We start from the raw sequence: 22202 nt of genomic DNA on the forward strand, positions 1-22202 counted from the left end.
GGAATGGCATACATCAAATTGAACTACTTCATCATTTAACCTGAATAGTAGCTCATTTTCCCTCAAATCAATAAGTACACTCCCGGTTGCGAGGAAATGTCAACCCAAGATAATGGGCATCTCAAAATCCAACTCACAATTGAGAATGACAAAATCAGTCGAAAATATGAAACTGGCCACCTTAACTAATACGTCATATTAAATCCCCACGGGTCGCTTCACAGACCTGTCCGCCATAACTAATCTCATGTTTCTCGGAGTAGGATCCCCCAAACCTAATTTCATATACACCACAAGTGGTATCAAGTTTATACTGGCTCGCACGTCACATAGAGCTTTTACAAAATCAAGAGGGCCAATAGTGGATGGGATGGTAAATGCTCCCAGGTCTGCCTTCTTCTGCACCAATGACCTTATAGAAATAACACCACAATGATGGAAATTGTCCACCAGCTCAAAACTAACTGTCTGCTTCTTTGTAACAAGGTATTTCATGAACTTTGCATACCCGGGTATTTGCTCTAATGCCTCCATCAATGGAAAATTAATTGTCAACTGCTTAAGCATGGACATAAACTTGCCAAAATTTGTGTTATCATCCTTCTTCTTCAACTGATGGGGAAATAGAAGAGGTTGTTTTGGGAGTATAGTAACCTCCACTTCAGTCTCCTTTCACTTGCTCTTCTCCAACTAATCAATCGGCTGATAGTTGGATGTTGTATTATCAATAAATTCATCTAATTTCTCAGACTCCATAGGATGATCAATTTCTAATCCCTCAATATCATCCACCACAACATTAACCATAGGCTTTCCCACAAGAGGGCTGGCCAATACTTTACCACTCCAGGTAGTAACTATCATACAAGAACCATCCTTACTCAGGTTCTGAATTATTTTTCTTGGTAGAGTGCCACTCTTCTTCTGATTGAATGTAGAAGACAGTTGGTTCAATTGCAGCTCCAACTATTTTATCAAAGTAGAGTGTGAATCCACTAAATGATTCATTGAGGACAAATCACTTTTCATCTCAGCCACCCCAGTATTGGTTGCTTCTACTCCATTCAATAACTTAGCCATCATGCCCTCTATGGACATCTTCCCCAAACTAGTCACAGCATCCTTATAGTTTCTAGGAGGGATATACAACCCACTCCTATCATTCTTATTCTTCTAATTACCTTGGTTATGGTTTTTACATCTAGATTTGTCATAATAGTTCCAACCTTGATTTCCTTAGCCACCGCCTCAGAAATCCCCAGATTGTTCAAATAATTGATTTCCTCCTCAAAATTGGATTCAGCCCTTCCCTACGATGTTACAACTTAAACCTTCTCTGTCTTTCTAGATAATAAATGCTTAGTGAGAAGATCAATCTATGTCTTCATGTGAGCCATGTCCTGGTCATTTTCTTCTTTTCTTCGCCTCTGCTCTGCAGTTATATTAATAGATACAGTCGAGCTTGCTACCTCAGAATCCCTGATATGCCAAGCTCTACTCTACTTTGTCATACAATTAAGAATCTTAGCTGCTTCAGGAAAAGTGAGGTTCATGAATGACCCACGCATAATATTAGCCACTACTGGCTTTGTCACAAAGTTCAAGGCCTGATATTAGATCTCCATCAAGTGGACATTGGTCAACTAGTGATTGGACATTTCATAAGCTTCTTCTTGAAGCTCTCCCAAATCTCATAAAGAGCTTCAGTTAGAAGCTGTCTAAAGTTACTGATTTCATCTCTCTACTATGCACTCTTGGATGGAGGAAAGAACCTTTCTAGGAAAACATTTTACCCATAACATAAAGTTAGCCTATTCAACCATAAAGTTACCTCCCCAGACAGAGATAACTGGAATAGCCGTAACCCAATAACATTTTACCCAACTTCTGGGTTTTCAAATAATTTGCATGTCGAGATAAAGTTGACCAAATGCATATTCGGGTCATCACCTACTAGTCCATCGAACACCCCTTTGAGATGCAATAACTGGATCATAGTACTCGTGATATTAAACTTATTTTTGGGTGCTAAGAATGGAGAAATAATAGCCCCAGTTGCACCAGCTCCATCCAAGTCATCATCATCATCCATAAGATTAAATTGGACGTCCTAGCGCTCTGGTCTCACCCTAGCGGGGCAATTTCTGTTGACATTTTTATTTGCCGGTGTAGGCACATTGTCTGCATACCTCTGGTTGACCGAATTTAATAAATAATCATCTCTCAGATAATCATCTTCTGAGTTTAGTGCTCAGCCTGCATTATCTGCATTTTACTGATTCAATTGTGCAGCTACTAAGGAAACTAGTCTAGCTTCTTCCTGTTGAGTAGCTACCCTCTTCGGGTCTTGTTAACCATCCATTCTGCCAATAAGTTGAGGTTCTGAATGAATAGGTAATAAAGGTTCACCTGATCCTCGTGAATTTAACATACAAGAAAGTCAACCTACAAAAAACAAAAACAATAGACAAAAAGTAAAATTTAGGAAACTTTGACCAAAGATCAATTAAAAATCACAGACTTAATTGACAATCATATTCCTCAGCAACGGCATCAAAAATTGATATGCCCAAATTACAACTCTTGTTAGAAAGTGTAAGTGGTCGCTGTCAAATATAGAACCCAACTGGGTTGGGTGTCGAATCCTACAGGGAATATCGTGTTCACTAAGTATTGTGGTTATTATTAGACTGTTAATCAAGGGTTCCAGAATAAAGCGGGGGTTTTGATTTATCAACTTTATTCAAATGCTTGTCACAGAAAGTAATCCAACTGTCGATTGTATTGCAAATATTAATTCAATAAGAGTAGTCAAACTAGAGTTATGGTTACCAAGATGCTTAAGCAGCTAGGGTTGTGAACTATTTTTAATTCCCAATGAACAATTCTAATTGCAAGAGTAATTGATTTTTATGGTTTACCCATTAGTTTCACAACCTTATCCCTTAATTCTTTCAAACTTCAGGAACATATTATTAATTCAACTATATTTTCATATGGGTTGATTCGGTTAAAGAATCTACCCACTATCCAAAGGTTAAATCCCTTAGATTTATGTAAACCCTTTCTTTTTCCAACAAACACTTTTCTATTCGAACAAGTGTTGTTCTTGGGCTCACTTTTCGAGTTTGCAACCAAGAAAAGTCATTAAAGTGAAGAAGGGTTTATACAATATTAGTTAATCATAGGAATATTCTATATTTACAACCCCCAATCAACTATACACATCAAGGCTCCCAAAACCCTAGTTATGGGAGCTTAGCCACACATCTCTATCACAGAAAGAGAAGAAAGCATTGTGTTATTCATAAATTAATTCAAAATTTACTTACAAAAGTCACAATTATTGTTCTTCAATCTTCAATAGAGAAAATGATAATAGAATCTTGATCCACAATTCTAGAATGAATCTCAGAGAAAAACTACATACAATATGTTTCTAGTATGGAAAACTCTCATAAAAGATAAAAGATATTTTATAAAACCGAAAACTTGTATTTTATAAAATCTAGGATACTTTTTATAGATTTGCTTACAAACAACTTACTCTCCTACTGGCGTAGAAACCAAGAAAGGCTCAGGGATCTTTTCAAAATTTATCTCAAAATTTATTGAAACTAATATGGTCACATAAGAGAAACTGGACTCATGGTCTAACAACAGAAAAACATCAAAATGAAAGACACGAAGCATACTAGTAACAACATTGGGTGAATCCTCCTGGTCCTGATGGGATGATAAGGCATAAAACTGATTCAAGCACTGACCGCCACCGGTACAAGGTGATGCACCCTGAGGAGGACCTGGGCAACCTAGAGGAGCTGGTGCGCTATTAGCTTGAGTCTGAGGATGAACATCTATATTACTCCATATAGCATACAAGTACTCTTTGATTCTGTGACCCTGCTAGCATAACCATAACAACTTTTCTAGCCCCACATACATTCACCTCCATGATTCTTATCACACTTACCACATGGGGGATTATTAGGCTTCCCACTTACACTATTCTGATATCTGGACATAGAAGACTTACCCCACTATTATTCCCTATTTCTGGGTGTAGGAGCACTAGCTGAAGAAGGTGTACGCATAGATAAAAGATTATGAAACTGTGAATGACTTTCTTCTCCAGACCTATTCTGACCATGATCAAATTGTCGTATTCTAGCCTTCATATTTGCTCTCTCTCTTTTATTCCCCTTTTCTACCACAATCTGCTAAGAGTGTATCATCAATAAAGGAATATCCATATTTCCAATGAGCATAGCAGTCCTATACTCCTTAACTACCAACCCAGAAACACCAGTCATAAATTTACTCATGCTTTACCTAGGGTCAGCCATCTATTTAGGGGCATACTTAGACAACTGGTTAAACTTAAGGCAATACTCCATCACAGTCATTGAGCCCTGCCTTAGGTTTATAAACTCTTCTATATTAGCTTCCCTTATCTTACGTGGGTAGAACTTGTCTAAGAATATATCTTGAAAAACCTTCTAAGTCATGGGAGCTGCATTCTCTCCTCTACTTTTCTTCCACATCACCACCCAATCATAAGTAATATCCTTCAGCCTATAGGATGCCAATTCTACACTCCCCTCTTCATAAACATGCATAATTCTGGTGATTTTTTTCACCTAATGTAGATAAAGTTATGAGTCCTCATCTGCTTTTGACCCAAAGAATATCGGTGGGTTCATTCTCATAAAATCTTGAATTCTGTCTATGGCTAAGTCCCCATCTTGCTGAGGTGGAGCTGCAGCCTGACGGTTGCCCTGAATATTAGCTATAATAGCTTGGGCTAGCACCTAAAAGGCAGCCCAAAACTCTGTATGTGACACATTCTTATTCAAAGAATCTGCGAGCTGAGGTGGCTGGTTATCATTTCTGTGGGCATTAGCTCGATGAGGAGGTATTTTCTATCATGTGAAAGCACGAGTTAGAAGTAGATAGATACACTAAATGAATGATAGATCATGAAAGAAGAGATGATTTCCTAAAATTCTCCATAGCCTCTTTCTCATAGATGTGGCACGCTTCACACCGATGATCAAGACTCTACGTAAAATATCTTTTCTGACTCCCTAGGACTCTCTAAACCTTAGGCTCTGATACCAAGTTTGTAATACCCCTAAATTTAGTTCCCGGGATACCATATGGTGCTCCAAACTACAAGTAGTCCTGAGCTAACCTTGGATGCTTTCTACTAAGTTTGGATCTTAACGTAGGGAAAATGTGAATATGAAAGCATAATAATGTGGAAAATCTTATCTGAAACATGCTAGAAGTCTTGGTAAAACAATACTAAAAAATCTAAATTCTAAAGCAAATATCTAAAACTGAATCTAGTAGTTCGACAAGCCTCTACTATCTGAATCTAGAGAGTCACTGGGATAGGCCCCCAGCTGACTAAAACTATCTAAAATGAATAAAGGAACATCTACTAATAAACTGAAAGTATGAATAACTAATTCCCCATACTATGAAGACTCACCAACTACAAGGATGTAGATGACATGATTGGGAATCACTCACGCTGCTGAGACTGAGCACCTGAACCTACATTATGAGACAATGTAGCATATAGACATATATGTGGATCAGTACTTTATGAATGTACTGAGTATATGGGGGTGCATGTAATAAGTAAGCAATATCATCACAGTTTATAAAATCATGCATGGTAAATGTAAATGACTCATATAGGCTTGAGTAATCCAAAATATGAAGATCATAAATCATTAATGATAAAACATATAACGTAAATCTGGTGAGCCATTGCTCTTAGTTCTAAGATCTGTAAAATACTTTATCTTAAAGCTTAAGAATCTTAAAACCATAACTTCTAAAACATATGCTTTTATCTTAAAGCTTTAAATCAATAGACTGTTGAAGAGTAGGGGACTTCTTTTAGGAGGTTCTTCTAACTGACATATACCATGTGAGCATCCATGGAGTCCTACGTCTGGCCTCCATTAGGTAGGGATGTTCTACCCTTGCCATCCAAATAGAACTTCTATCTTAGTGATCACAATATGAGCCATTCACGTAGAAGTGGGAATAAATCTGAATCCTACGTTTGCACATAGTTTTGGGGTCTGAAACCGTAGTAACCTACCCATTTCGGTGCTAAATACTACTCCCATTCTTATGCTCAAAATCTTAAGAAATCCACTTCAAAAATAACACCAGGGTTTACAAGAAAACCAATTATTCTTTTCTTTCTTTAAATCTCAAGTTATCTGAACAAAGTGTATTATTATCTTAGCTTAGGACCAAAAGGTCAAATCTTTGTCATAATCTGTGAGTCATCTTATCTGAGGGTGCTCATAGCACAAATAATCTTTAAATAACAATCTTAAATTAGAGCTTAACATTCCATGCATCAATCTCACGTTAAAACATCTAAAAATTCTGCTTGATAATGTAAACATTTATAATTCATCATAAAATCTGGAAATTACTACATAATGCATAGAAATATGAATAAAGTCATGTAATTCAACTTCTAAATCATGAGAAATCTCATAATATTGCAAATAGTGATAATGGGTATAAACCCTAACTTAAATATCATGGGAAATCTCATAAATTGTAGTAAATTTGTAATTAAAATAATGTTTTGGGCACAAGGATGAAAGAATTATCCTTGTTCAAACCCCACATACCTTAATTTGATGATCTTGATGCTAGAACTTAAATCTTGGATCTTTATTGATGTTTTGGAGATGACTTCTTAGAGTTCTTGAATTGGAAATTCTCAATCTTGAAGAGTCTTAGAGAATTAATGGAGAAATTTTGGATTTCTTAGGGAGAAAGTATGAGCCTTAGGGTTTTTTTTAAGAGACAATGATGAATAAAATCTAAAGTGCCCTCTAATATGATTAATCTTTTATTTTTGGATGGATTGGGGTTGGATATTTATCAAAATAACCCCTTTAAACTTTTATAAGAAATTGAAAACGTACATTTTTCGATCTGGGTGTCCACCTTGATGCCACACTATTGCGGTGACTCACTGGAAATTGATGAATGGAAATTGGGCAGACTCCGCGATATGGAGACATATCGGTGCCCCTTTAGAATGCTATTTTGGCACATGGTGTGATGCCCCATTATTGCGCTGGACCTCTGGAAATTGAGAAAGAGGAAATTGACCCTCTCCGTGATATGCCAATATCACGGAGTACCACTGGAATGTGACAATTGGAAATTTACACTGATCCACGATGCGCTAAGGGTCCAAACAATGGTGTTCTGCGATATGAACTTAAAATAGCCATAACTTCTTAATCGGTTATTAGATTTAGGTGAATATTATGTCGTTGGAAAGCTAATTCAATTTTCTACAGAATGGAAAGTCTAAATCTAAGTAATTCAACATGATATAAATAGTATTCATTTTGGAAGATATCCTTTAACATTCTAGGGACGAATTTAAGCTAGGAAAAGTACAGGGTATTACATTAACCCTCATGTTCATGACCCTTTACCCTATCCCGATATCCCATATATGTATATATGAATGTGTACATGTGGTTTTAACTGATTTTGGACATGACATTATTTTATCACTTTTTTTGAGTTACATGCCAGTGCTTATCCCACTAACCATCCTAGGATGCAACATTATTTCATATTGTAGGGTCCAAAGACTTTTCTATTTCTCCTATGCAACATTAGGTTGTTGAGCATGTCTATTGAGTTACTATGAAGTGATGAGCTCCTATCCTTCAGAAGGCTTTGTCATTTCATTATTCCTTTTTATTGGCTTAGTACTTTTGTATTCTTTTCTTTGGTCATAGTCGGAGGCATGCCACGACTTAGTTGCTATTCTAGTTTTAGATTCTATTTTGGAAAAGGGTAGGTTGGTCTTTATTTTGACTATTTGTTTTCATTTGAGTTATCTATTCATCTCTTATTACTATTTTCATTAGCTTCTCCTTTATTTTTATTATTGTGCTCTTGAAGTTAGGATAAGGGGGTCGTATCTAGTCCATGGTGGGCTTGAGATACTCATTATGACTAGGCCCTAGTTCGGGTCATGAAAATCTTGGTATCAAATTAGACTTCAAGGTTGTTGGGTTTCCACAAAGTCGTGTTGAGTAGAGTCCTTTTTATGGGTTTGTAGCATGCGACACTTATAAGGGGGAGGCTATAAGGCATTTAGGAATGTTTTCCTTTCTTGTGTTCTATTTTAAGTTATAGAGTCTAGTGTTATGAAAATTCTCTAACTTCTGGCTTCCTTGAATTTTAGATCATTCCCCCTTAAAACTCTAATGTTTGTAGAAACTCTGCTGGACCATCTGTCCTACCTGATAACAATGTAGGGGGAAATCACCCTACTTATAGAGTATAGACCCAATCTAGGGTTCTTTTCCCTAATTGTACTACTCTACTCCACGTGGAGTTTTACCTATCTCTACTAGTCTTTCCCGAGCTTCCCAGGCTGGTGATACTCATGCCCTACTACCTCAGGGAGATATATCTAATGTGGAGTTCCTTTAGTCTATTCATATGCTTACTCAGTTAGTGGCATTTCCATCTCAATAGTCTTATCGTGTTGGTTGTATTGCTTATTTATCTGAGGTTACTCATTTTGGCCAATTTATAAGGTTGAATTCCCCAACTTTTATATGCTTTAATATTGAGGAGGATCCTCAAGGATTTATTAAAAAGATGGAGAAGATATTTAGGGTGATATATGCTACTGATTTTGAGGGAGTAGAGTTTGTTGCATATTATTTAAAAGATATATCTTATCAGGTGGTATGAGAAGTTGGAAGCTATGAGGGGTGATGATGTTGAATAGGCTATGTGGGATAACTTTTAAGGGGCCTTTCTTGACCACTTCTTTTCTCAAGAGTGAGCGAAGCTAAGGCTAAAGAGTTTGTGAACTTAAACTAAGGGAAGATGAGTGTGAAGTAGTATACTCTAAAATTTTAGTAGTTGTCCCGTTATGCTCCTGAGTTGGTATCTAATATAAGGTCCTAAATGAGAAAATTTGATTCTGGTTTATCATATGATTTGGTACTAGAATATAAGGCTGCTATGTTAAACTATGATATGGACATCTCAAGGCTAGTGGTTTTTATACAATAGGTGTGGGACGTGAAAAAATTAGGTAGAGATGGGAGAGAGGCATAATAAGAAGTTTAGATATTTAGGGAAGGGTACGAGTTAGTAAAATAGTGAAAAAGATGGTAGATGGTGTACTAAGAAGAAGAATTAGGGAAATTCATATTTTTCTACAGTAATCCTTATCCTAAGCCTTCGGGTGATTGCCATTTTTAGGCTAGCAGTGGTCCTAAGGCATAGGGTGCCCAGTCTTAGGCTAGTAGAGCTTAGTCAGCCCCACCTTATCTTTCTTGTTATTTTTGTGGACAACTTGATCGTGGTTATTATGAGAAGGGGAAAAATCGATGCTATAATTATGGTATTTTTGGTCATATACATTGAGATTGTCCTTTAATTAGGGTTTCCACTAGGGCTAATAAAGGTCCAGTTGCCACTTCTTCAGTTCCTACACCAAAGGGCACTACTTTTGGTTGCCATTAGGGCTAATAAAGGTCTAGTTGCCACTTCTTCAGCTCCTACACCAAAGGGCACTACTTTTGGTACCGACACTGGCTGGAATTATCTCAATGCACTTACTACTTGCCAAAAATCTGAGGCATCCCTAGATGTTGTTACTAGTTTATTACAACTCTTTTCACTAGATGTTTATTATTTTCTTGATCTGACTTCTATCCCATCTTATGTGACCTCTTATATGGATGTGCATTTTGGTTTTGGTCCTGAAAGTATTTTTGATCCATTTTTGTGCTTACTCCTATTATTGCTAGAAAAGTCTGTAGAGGTTGTATGGTGTCCATCTTTCATAGGAAGGCATTAGTGGATTTGATAGAGTTGGATATGGTGGATTTCGATGTTATCTTGGGGATGAATTGTCTTTATTCATGCTATGCTTCTCTGGATTATAGGATTCGAGAGGTTAGTTTTTAATATCTTAATGAGCCAATATTATAATGGTAGGGAAGTTCCTTAGTACCCAAAGGGCGGTTTATTTTCTATAAAAGGTTACAGTGAAGAATAACTATCCTCTTACTTGAATTAATGACCTTTTTAATCAGCTTCAGGGTGATAGATGTTTCTCTAAGATTGATATTCATTTGGGTTATCATTAGTTTAGAATTTGGGTGGTTAATATTCTTAAGACTATTTTTCGAACCCGGTATAGTCACTATGAGTTTTTTGTTATGTCATTTAGGTTGACTAATGCTCCAGTCGTGTTCATGGATCTTATGAGTTGAGTTTTTAGGTATTTCTATATTTTTTTTCTATAGTCTTGATTGATAACATCTTGGTGTATTCTAAGAGTAAGGAGGATCATACCAATCACCTTCGAATTGTATTACAGACTCTTCAGGACCAGAAGTTGTATGCAAAATTTTCTAAGTATTTATTTTGGTTAGGTTTTGTGACATTTTTGGGGCATGTTATTTCTAGTGAGGAGATCAAGGTGGATCCATAGAAATTTGAGGTATTTAAGAAATAGCCTAGACCCATGACTCTAATCAATATTAGAAGCTTCTTGGGTTTGCCTGGGTATCATAGGAGGTTTGTGAAGAGTTTCTCTACTATTGTTGATCCATTGATGAGGTTGGCTTAGAAAAAGGTTAAGTTTTTATGGTCCGATGATAGTGAGGGTAGTTTGAGAAATTTAAGGATAAGTTGACTTTTGCGCCAGTTTTGACCCTACCCGAGGGTACTAATGGTTTTTTTGTATTTTATGATGCTATCCATGTAGGACTGGGTTGTGTCTTGATACAACATGGTAAAATTATGGCCTATGCTTCTAGACAATGTAAGGTTCATGCGAAATTACCCGACTCATGCTCTAGAGTTTGCGGTGGTAGTCTTTGAGTTGAGGATTTGGCAATATTATCTATATGGGGTTCATGTGGATATATACTTAGATCATAAGATCTTACAGTATGTGTTTATGTAGAAGGAATTGAACCTCAGGCAGAGTTGGTGGATTGAATTGCTTAAGAATTATGACATGAGTTTGCACTACCAACTAGGTAAAGCTAATGTCGTTGCTGATGCTCTTAGTAAGTTGTCTATGGGGAGTTTATCCCATGTTGATGAGGAGAAAAGAGTATTGGTTAAATACATTCACAACTTGGATAACTTGGGAGTTTGTTTTTTGGACTTTATGAATAGAGGAGTAATTGTACAAGAAGTTATAAATTATCTCTTAGTGATGAGGTAAAGGAGAAGCAGGCTTTGGATCCTATACTTATACATATTAAGGATGATATGGGTTAGCAAAAGGTATGGCTCTCGAGATTAGGGCGATGGTATCTTGAGGTATCAAGGTAGTTTGTGTGTTCCTAATATTGATGGGTTGCGGGAAAAGATTTTGACTGAGGCTCATGAATCTAGATATACAATTCATCTAAGTTCAACTAAGATAAATCACAACTTAAAGGAAATGTATTGGTGGAACAATATGAAGTGAGATATAACGAGCATTGTGGTTAAGTGTATGGTTTTTCAATAAGTTAAGGTTGAATATTTAAGGCTTTGTGGTATATCTTAGGAGATAGATCCGCCTGTGTGCAAGTGGGATATGATTAATATAGACTTCATTATGGGTCTTCCCCAGTCTTACAGTCTGTATGATTCTATTTGGGTCATTATGGATAGAATGACTAAGTCTTCTCACTTCTTGCCTGTGAGGACTAACTATTCAAGAGAGGATTATGCTAAGTTATTCATTCAAGAGATTGTGAAGTTACATGGTGCCCTAGTTTCCATTATTTTAGACTGAGGTATACAATTATCTTCTTACTTTTGGCATTCGTTTAGAAAAGGTTTGGGTACTCAGGTGAATCTTAGCACTGCTTTCCACCTTCAAATAGATGGGCAAGAAGAGCGTACTATTTAGACTTTGAAGGATATGCTAAGGGCCTGTGTGATTGATTTTAATGGGAGTTTGGCTGATCATTTGCCTCTTATTGAGTTCACTTACAATAACAGTTATCATTCTAGCATTCAGATGACCCCTCTTCATGGTCGAAGGTATAGGTCTCTTATTAAATGGTTTGAGGTTAGAGAGATTAGGTTGTTTAGTCCTGACTTAGTTCACCAATCCATGGAGAAGGTGAAGGTAATTAGAGAAAGACTTAAGATTTCTCAAAGACGCCAAAAGTCTTATGTGGACATGAGACGAAGGGAGTTAGAAGTACATAATTGGGTATTCTTGAAGGTGTCTTCTATGAAAGGAGTCATGAGGTTTGGGATAAAGGGGAAGCTCAATCCCTGTTATGTTGGTCCATATTAGATTTTGAGTAGGATTGGGAATGTAGGATATGAGTTAGATTTGCCTGTAAGTTTAGTTTCGATTCATCTTATTTTTCAAGTGTCTATCCTAAAGAAGTGTGCGGGAGATCCTTCTTTGATAGTGCCTATTGAGAATGTTGGTGTTGCAGACTCTTTATCTTATGTGGAAGCCCGATTGAAATATTAGATAGGCAGGGTAATAGATTAATGACCAAAAATGTAGGCTCGATGAAGGTTCTTTGGAGAAATCAAAAGGTAAATGAGGCTACATGGGAAGCTGAGGAAGATATGAAGGGCAAATATCCATTCTTGTTCTCCAGATTGGATGAAACCACTTAAGGTATGAGTTTCATTTTCCTCTTGTCACTTTCAAAGTTTGTCATTTTATTATGGTGTATTTTTCTATTCTCATGCTAAAAATGTCCTAACTTGTCTTTCGAGGATGAATGATCCTAAGCGGGGGAGGGGGACCCCGTAAAACTCTGATCATTTTATATTTGACCCTCCCACATGCATAATATCAATTTTTGAATTGAATTATGTTTAGGGGTTTTAAAATGGTGTTTTGGGAAAGTTTTGGATTTTTGGGAAGGGGTTCAAAGTTATTTTGGGACCCCAAGATAGTAAGCCTCCATGATAAGTCTGTGTCATAGAGGTTAACCTCCATGATATTGGCATGGTGCGGAGGCTAACCTTTATGATATTGGCATGCCATGCCACTGTTTTAAATTCGTCCAATTTTTGTTATATTCACTTAGGGTGAGATTTTGGTCTTTTACCCCTTGTACGGTCTTATAATATAAAATAACCTTAATCCCTGCTGTTTTCAAAGATCAAATCATCCTCTGTCTCTTAAATTCAAAACCCAAGAAAATTTAAGGGTTTTACAATGAATTCATCATCGAGCTCCAAACTTCAAATTGTCTTTAATTTCTTATGTGTTTCAGGCATGTTTATCTTCGCTAAATTTTAATTTCACATTGTAGAATTAATTAAATAGATTTTCAAGTGGTTTAATTGTGGGTTTTGTAATTGGGTTAAGGGGTTTTGGTTGTTACTAATTAAATTACTTGTCCCGTGTTTTAAATTGATTATTCATGCTTTGAATTGATATTTTTGGGACTAAATTGGTTCATTCTTTAAATGATTGGGATGGGGGACACGGGTTTCCCCAAATTGGATTAATTTTGGCTTGGAATAGGCATAAACCTCAACCAACTTTACAAAATTGGTTTTGAATATGGACAATTGCATAGTTTAACTTGTTTTTAACCCATTGCATTGCATTAAAGGATGAGTTGATATGAAAATGGTTTTGTGTGGCCTTGGTTTCGGATTTTAAATGGCACTTAGGAGTCTAATGTGATTGTGTGAATTGGTTTGGCATAATTAAATAAGCTTGTTAGCATAATGGTATGACGATACCAAGCGGTAAATGCCTTAATAAATGACTCCTGGGTTAATGGATTGGTTTATGTGCAAATTGCTTTAATTTGGACTTAATGGGAATTGTGTTTCTCACTGTGAAGGTGTAAGCCCCGGGATCACAAACACCATAAACCACATTTGCTGGCATTCTATACGACCATGTGATTGATGCACACTTCATTTATTTATATCTATATATATATTGGGATGACTATTGCTTTGGTTGCATTAGTTTTCCCTCTATTTTTTCCTTGATTCATGTGGCTAACATGCAGTGGGGCCCTTTCATTAGGGGGAGATGAACATATATAGCCCATGTGTTCCTGTAGGGCGGATTGAGCTACGCAGTTCAAGTTTTAAACTCTCATGTTCATGACTATTTACCTTATTCGAGTTGCCTATATATGTATATATGAATGTATGTTTGTGGTTTTGACTGATTTTGGACATGGGATTGTTTTATGACTTTCCTTGAGTTACATGGCAGTGCTTATCCCACTGATAATCCTAGGATGCTTTACATGATTAAGGGTTTGAAGACTTTTCGGTTGCTTCTATGCAACATTACGTGGTTGAACACGTCTTTTGAGTTGCTGTGAAGTGGTGTGCCTCCATCCTTTGGAAGGCCTTGTCGTTTCATTATTCTTTCTTTGTTGGCTTAGTACTACTGGATTCATTTCTTTGGTCATAGTCGGGGGCATGTCCAACTTAGTTGCTATTTTTGTTTTAGAGGCTATTGTGGACAAGTGTGGGTTGGTTGTTGTTTTGACTCTTAGTTTTCATTTGAGTTATTTGTTTATCTTTTATTACTATCTTGATTGGATTCTTCTTTATTGTTATTATAATTCTTTTGAGGTTAGGCTATGGGGGTATTCTCTGCTCCATGGCAGGCTTGAGATACCTATCATGTCTTGGCCCTGGTTTGGGTCATAACACATGTGCTCAAGCGTTGGAGAAAACTTATGATGAGTTGTACACTCTTATTAACTAAATTACACAACGTAATGCCAAATGGTAGGGTGTTATGTATCCATAAGTGTGGTAAATAAGCCTACAGGTATGATCCAGTGGATAGTTTCACAACATTGGCTTTTTTTTTTGGGAACTAGATGATAATATAGTTTAGTAAGTTTAGTGTGAATCAACCTCATGATCAAGTTAATAAAATTCAGTAGTCTCTAACTTTGTGTGAAATTTGTGGAGGTTGTGTTCACTCTGTATAACTTATGTGGAACAAACCCCTAGTCAATAAATTTTATGGGCTATGCACAAAAGGAAAATCAAAATTACAGTAAAGTCTACAACCACAATTGGCAAAGTCAGTCTAACTACTCATGGGACAATAATCAGGGTCACACAGTAGTTTCACCAATAATAGGGTAATCAAATTAATATTCACAGTAGCAACATAAATGACACTTTCAAGAGGATCCTGGCTAAATAAGAACAAATGGCTGCTGAAATAAAAATCAGTAACTAGCTCAAAAAAATTTGGAGATACGATTAGGCCAGTTGGCTCAAGCATAAAACACAAGACCTTAAATGGGGTTTGCCTAGTGATATAGAAAATTTCCATGACCCGAGGCTACTCCCTTGTTGTAACACAATGCTTAAGGCCACAAGTGACCCCAAGCTAACCCATGATTACTATGAGCACTGAATGAAATAAAAATACAAGAATCATATACGGAAGCTAAACTAATAAAAAATCTGTCAAGATGAGATACTGAAATAATTCCCACGTTTCTGAAACTACTAATAAAACTTAAAACAAGTCTGAACATCTGAAAGACTCCAAAACATGAGGAGTTGATGGGATAAACCCCCAACTAACTCTGATTGACTCAGATCAAAGAGATACTGAAAATAACGGTAAATAACATGTCCTTAGTGGATGACGACTCACCACGACTGCTGCTGAGTAGTGCTGAACTGACTAAGGGTGATCAAGAAACTGAGCATCCGAACCTAAGTTATAAAAAACATATCACAAAAGAGAGCACGTGATAAATACTTTGAATGTATCGGTACATGAGATAAGTACTAAATTAAAGGTATATGGATATTGAGCCTGAATGGATGTACATGTAAACAAATGCAAGACCAAGTGAAGCATGTACTAAATGATCTGTAAAATTGACTAACTAAATAACTGATAAACTGAACACTTGGTAATGCAAACCTGAGATGATATAATCTATGTACTGAACTAAAACTATATGAAGTATCATGTAACCAACATGTCCCAATCTGAGGTAATTAGGGTCCAACCTGTAGCCTCAGTTGGAAGGGTGTTAATACCTTGCCACGGGTATTAACACTAGCTGTGTAGATCTACTAATATGATATCCCAAAGGACTAGGGTGTCAGTCTTCTACTGGCGGGTGACCCCTAAGAGAGTGTCAGTCCTCTATTGGCTAGTTACATCTCAAAACTTGTGCTAGCTACATAGTTCTGGAACTTAGGGACTGCTACTATAGGTCTAAGTCCTCTACCGGAGGGGGAGCCTTCATCCTAGGTTCGCTCGGTGCTAAATCCTACTCCCAACTGACCTAACACTGGTACTAACTAAAGTTAATTGGACTCATAATTGATAATTACTCATCATGAATATGATAATCTGAATATGATAATAAAATCATGATCTGGCTGACTTATTGCTTGAAATGGGAAATATGTATAAACATATAGGTATCGAGTGTTCATAGCACTCCAGAACTAAATAATACTTTAAATAAAATAACATTATTTAAAACACTATAAGGAAATTCATGATTCAAAGACCTAAAACATAGAATATAACACTAAACTGATGAAATCAATGATTATGAGTATGGGAATATGTTAAATTTATGAGCATAAATTTCTCACACGTTTTATTTCATAAATTGGTAAATTGACATGGTATCAATTGAAATGACATGGGTGATTGAGATTATAGAGCATGTAAGGACATAATTCACATGGGAAACACTTTATCATGACTTGTATTCAAAACTATTAGGAGAAAATTGAGTAATTTTATACTTAACATTGAAATTTCATAAAAAGAGAAAAAAGGTTTATGCTAGAAAATAAGGGATTTCTTGGGACTTAATGGGTGGAAAAAACCCATTGATAAATATCCTACATACCTGAGTTACTTTATTTCTTGAAGAAAACTTGGAATTGGGACCTTGGATGGTTGAATTCTTGGAATAAACTTTTAATTTTTTTGTTCTTGGTAAAGGGGAATGATTTTATGTCCTTAACTGATGAGGAATGGGTAATTAATGCACATATTGTCTTTTAAATCGTGAAATGGCCATTTAGGGAGAGGGTGAAAACACCAAAATTCCCCTTTTTCCTTTAATGAAGCTGCTGGATTTACACAGCCTTCGTGGCTCGGAGGCTATCATGGAGGCTAGCCTCCATGGCACGCTGCGTAATACAGAGGTTAGCCTCTATGATATGCTGCAGATCACGGAGACTATCCTTAGTGACACATTGAAATTGCAGAGGCTTACTGCCTTTGTGGTCCAAAAACACTCGGAACCTCTTTCAAAAATTCTAAAATTCTCCCGGATGACCCTTTTAACATCCCTAATCATATTTCAACTCATAAATCAATGTTTAAAACATGAAAAGGCCAAAAAATAAAATGATCAAAATATTGGGGTCTTAAAGAGGCCATATCACTTGTACTTAGTGTAAATTAAATGTCTTTGGGACTTCTAAACGTGTGACGAATAGCTGGAAACTCACCTAAAATCTTGTGGGGTATTAAATATCTCCCCTTTAGGATCATTCACCCCTGAATGAAACTGCCTAAGTTAAGATATTAGGAAAACTCAGATCATGTACCAAATACTTATAAGCTAAATCATGGTTAAATAATTGAATCTGAAACATGATGCATGGACTGAACTGAATTTATGAATACATGTTATGACCTAAGGATGGTTGAATAGCTAAGATAGTAAATGATAGAATGTATTTATGATAAACCATTAGCTCAAGCTAAATTTGAATTTGCGGAGAAAATATGGGGTTACTTGGTTCGCATATCTGCTTCTGCTTCCCAAGTAACTCACTCAACAGACTGATTTCTCCATAAAACCTTAACTAAAGGGACTTCTTTATTTCTTAACCTACGATTTTTATGATCAAGGATCTCAACTGGGACTTCTTCATAGGAAAGGCTATCTTTCACACACACACTCTGTAAAGAAATGATAGAAGTTGGGTGATACACCTAAATTACAACTCTCATTAGAAAGTGTAAGTGGTTGCTATAAAATATAGAACCCAACTGGGTTGGGTGTCGAATCCCACAGGGGATACTGTGTTCACTAAGTATTGTGGTTGTTATTGGACTGTTGATCAAGGGTTCCAAAATAAAGTGGGGGTTTTGATTTATCAATTGTATTCAAATGCTTGTCATAGAAAGTAATCCAACTATCGATTGTATTGTAAATAGTAATTCAGTAAGAGTAGTCAAACTAGAGTTATGTCTACCAAGATGATTAAGCAGCTAGGTTTGTGAGCTATTTTGAATTCCCAATGAACAATTCTAATTGCAAGAGTAATTGAATTCTAAGGTTTACCCATTAGTTTCTCAACCTAAATGAGTAGCTTATCCCTTAATTCTTTCAAACTTAAGGAACATATTATTTACTCAACTATATTTTCACATGGGTTGATTCGGTTAAGGCATCTACCCTCTATCCAAAGGTTAAAGCCCTTAGATTTATGTAAACCCTTTCTTTTCCCAAAAAATACTTTTCTATTCGAACAAGTGTTGTTATTGGGCTCACTTTTCAAGTTTGCAATCAAGAAAATTCATTAAAGTGAAGAAGGGTTTATGCAATATCAATTAATCTGGGAATATACATGATTCACAACCCCCAATCAGCTATACATATCAAGGCTCCCATAACCCTAGTTATGGAAGCTTAGCCACACATCTCCATCACAGAAAGAGAAGAAATCATTATGTTATTCATAAATTAATTCAGAATTTACTTACAAAAGTCACAATTATTGTTCTTCAATCTTCAATAAAGAAAATATAATGGAATCTCGATCCATAATTCTAGAATGAATCTCAGAGAAAAACTATGTACAATATGTTTCTAGTATGGAAAACTCTCATACAAGAGAAAAGATATTTTATAAATCCTAAAACTAGGTATTTATATGTTCCCAGCCAAAAAGGATTTAAAATTCGAAATTATAAAAATTGCATCCAAAGTGACAGCCAAAGTGGTGGTCTGTCGGAATTCTGATGTTCCACTATATTAGCCGTCACTGATGGTCCTTAAAATTCATGTTCTCATTAGCACTAATGGACAAAGTAGTGTTCCGTTGCAAGACTGATGGTTCACCAATGAGCCATCACTTATGATCCCGGATAGGCAGGTTCTACTCAGCACTGACGGCCAAAGTGGTGGTCTATTACAAGAATAAAAGTCCACCATATAGGCCATCTCTTATGATCCTAGAGAGGCAGGTTAGCACTGTAGACCAAAGTGGTGATCTTTTGCAAGACTGACGGTCCATCATATATGCCATCACTAGATGTTCCAGGATGCCAGGTTCTACTTAGCACTGACGGCCAAAGTGGTGGTCTATCACAAGACCGGTGGTCCACCACATAGGCCGTCGCTGAGTCTTCTAAAATCATGGATTCTATTTGGGCTTGACGGCTAAGTTGTTGGTCTATCGCAAGACTGGTGGTCCACCATTTTAACCGACAAAAGTGTTTTTCTACTAATTTTCTGAGTCTTTTCCTTCAGCTAGCTCCTTACCCTGAAACACTAAATCGAGCATTAAATACAACCTTGGTTGCTTGAAAATATGCAATTTTACCAAGAAAAAGATGCAAAATATTCCATCAAAAGTCGAAACATAACCACCCTCAACTTAAGATAATTGGTTGTCCTCAAGTAACTCAGCCCCAAATTGCAAATATGAACAATACAATGCGAGGCATTTACTACTGAACCAATTTTCACACAACTATTCACTTGTCATCTAAATCATATGGTTTAACATGTCAGAGTCCATAACCTGCATTGTTTCAAATTCAATTCATCTACATAACATGTATACAAGAATCTACAAAGATCTACCAAATTAAGTATGACTTAGGTTGCTCTCTTAATCAAGGAGATCCACCACTCATTATATTTTGTGGATACAAATCAAAACTCTCTCGCTCATCAAAGAAGTTACAAACATAGTGCATACACCCATAAGCTTGCCTTTATCATCAATGCCTCCTTATAGCTGAGTTCCAAGATCAAGCAGGTCTTTTCTAGGCTAGTAATAAGATATTAGTCTTGGTCAGGAAGGAATTTTGGGAAAAGTTTCTAAATACTAGTCTTTAACTCTCTTTGCCTTCGAATTCTTCCTACCAAGGCCATTGCTTTGCTAGGCCACTTACCTTTTTCTCGCTCATTCATGCTTCACCACAATAACCCTTATATATATATATATATATATATATATATATATATACAGATACACAAACCCACATACAAGCATTAGCCATCCTCAACTTAGGCTGATGCAATAAGTTAAGGAGCACATTGTCTTGAATAGACCATGGCCAAATGCTCTAATTCAAATTCTAGAACAACTTTCCATTAAACATTTAATAGCCCTACAATAGCCACCCTCAACTTAGGTGTTTTTCCTAAGTGTAGGTACACATTGCCCACTATTGGGCCAAGGCACGAGCTAGGTGTCAACAACTTAAAGAGAGTTAACTAGAATGCTTGGTGATGAAGAAAAATTAACAAAGGCTTAAAAAAGGGTTCAAAAATGGAAAATTATTTTTGGTAAGGTTAATTACTTTGGCTAAGTTGACTAAAAGCACAAGGTGGCCTGCCATCCCTTCTTATCTCATCAACTATAGAACAATATCAATTGAACTAGGCAAGTCTAGGTACTATACTATGTAAGAACTAATACAAATACTCGCACACACAGCAATAACTGAGTCAAACTCATTTTACTGTTCTTAAGATTTGTATCATATGTCATATGTATTTACATGTTAATGCCAACTACAGATTCACTAATAGTTGATCATATATCCTCGAAGTCAAAAGTAAACAGTCATATGGAAATAGTCATAGCTTGATGCCAACATCATTCATCATCCATATTCAAAACAAGATACAAACACAAACAACACTTTTATTTCATGGACCAATATTAACAACATAACAAAACTTAAAAAGAAGAAACATGCGAACCTAAAGTTAAACCTAAAGGTAATTCTAGAAAACAAAACTGCAACTGTGAACTTAACATGATCTTAGACTTGCTGATTTTGCTAGATAGCACATGGTAGGGTCAAGAATATCAGCAACATAACCCCTTATAGTACAAGTACACCACCCTCACAGAAAAATATATGCATTATTCTTAAAGCATTAAATTAAAGTACAAAGGAGTGGGTATACTTGTATTGTCTCTTATTTATCTGAGGCATCTGTGAAGTATGGTGATGCTCCTGCATCCTCACCTAGTGAAATATTGGACCCTATGTTGCTCCCTTGCTGGGGTAGCACTAGTAGATACTCCTACTGCTTCATCTTATTCTTTTTTCTTTCTCTTTTCTCCATATTTTCTTGATTTCCTTCAAGCTCTCCTCAGATAATGCTGTTCTTGTTACTTCAGTGTCATTGATGTTATCTTTCTTCTCTTTTCAGCTTTTCTTATAGCTCGCTCATCCATGTTCTACTTTCTTTTATCTTTCACAGGTCTTCCCATTAGGTCCACAATACCTTCATCATCACCACTCACCACTAAGGATGGGTCAAAAATTTTTTGCTATGGCTGCCTTCCCTTTAACTCTGCTCTATAAGCCTTCACTTGCTCAAATTCATCCATGAGCTTAGAAAGACCAGAGAGGGACAATGCATTGAGCCTTTTATTGATACGGTGCTCCATGTTGTCCATCCTAGTCTGAATAGTTTGGAATTGACGGATTGCCTCAACTATAATTTCGTCAACAAAAGGCTTGAATTCGGACGCCCATTTATCTAACTATTTCTGAAACCACTTTTGCAGGTTCATCAATATGGCAAAATTTTCCTGCGTTAACCTATATTCAGTAAAGTCTGATCCACCCATAGATGGTGCAGAACCTGACCCTAAAGATGTACTTGGAGTCTCATACTCAGGTGGCATATAAGAGATGATGGGCAAAGGCATACCAACAAGAATTTTGATAGCATCGAGAGTTGGTGCAGATTGAGTATGGTAAGCAGGAGTCTTGGTGACACGTATCTCAAATTTTGAGTCATTTTTTGACTTCTCAATGTCTTGTCTATGTGTAGCCTAGACTGCATTGTCAACTCATTGACTCATAGGCACATTGGTGGCCACACTGATGGTCCATCAGGTAACTGGCGGTCCACTAGTTA

The sequence above is a fragment of the Capsicum annuum genome, chromosome 4, assembly GCF_002878395.1.
Source record: "Capsicum annuum cultivar UCD-10X-F1 chromosome 4, UCD10Xv1.1, whole genome shotgun sequence".
In the NCBI taxonomy this organism is placed as follows: Eukaryota; Viridiplantae; Streptophyta; class Magnoliopsida; order Solanales; family Solanaceae; genus Capsicum; species Capsicum annuum.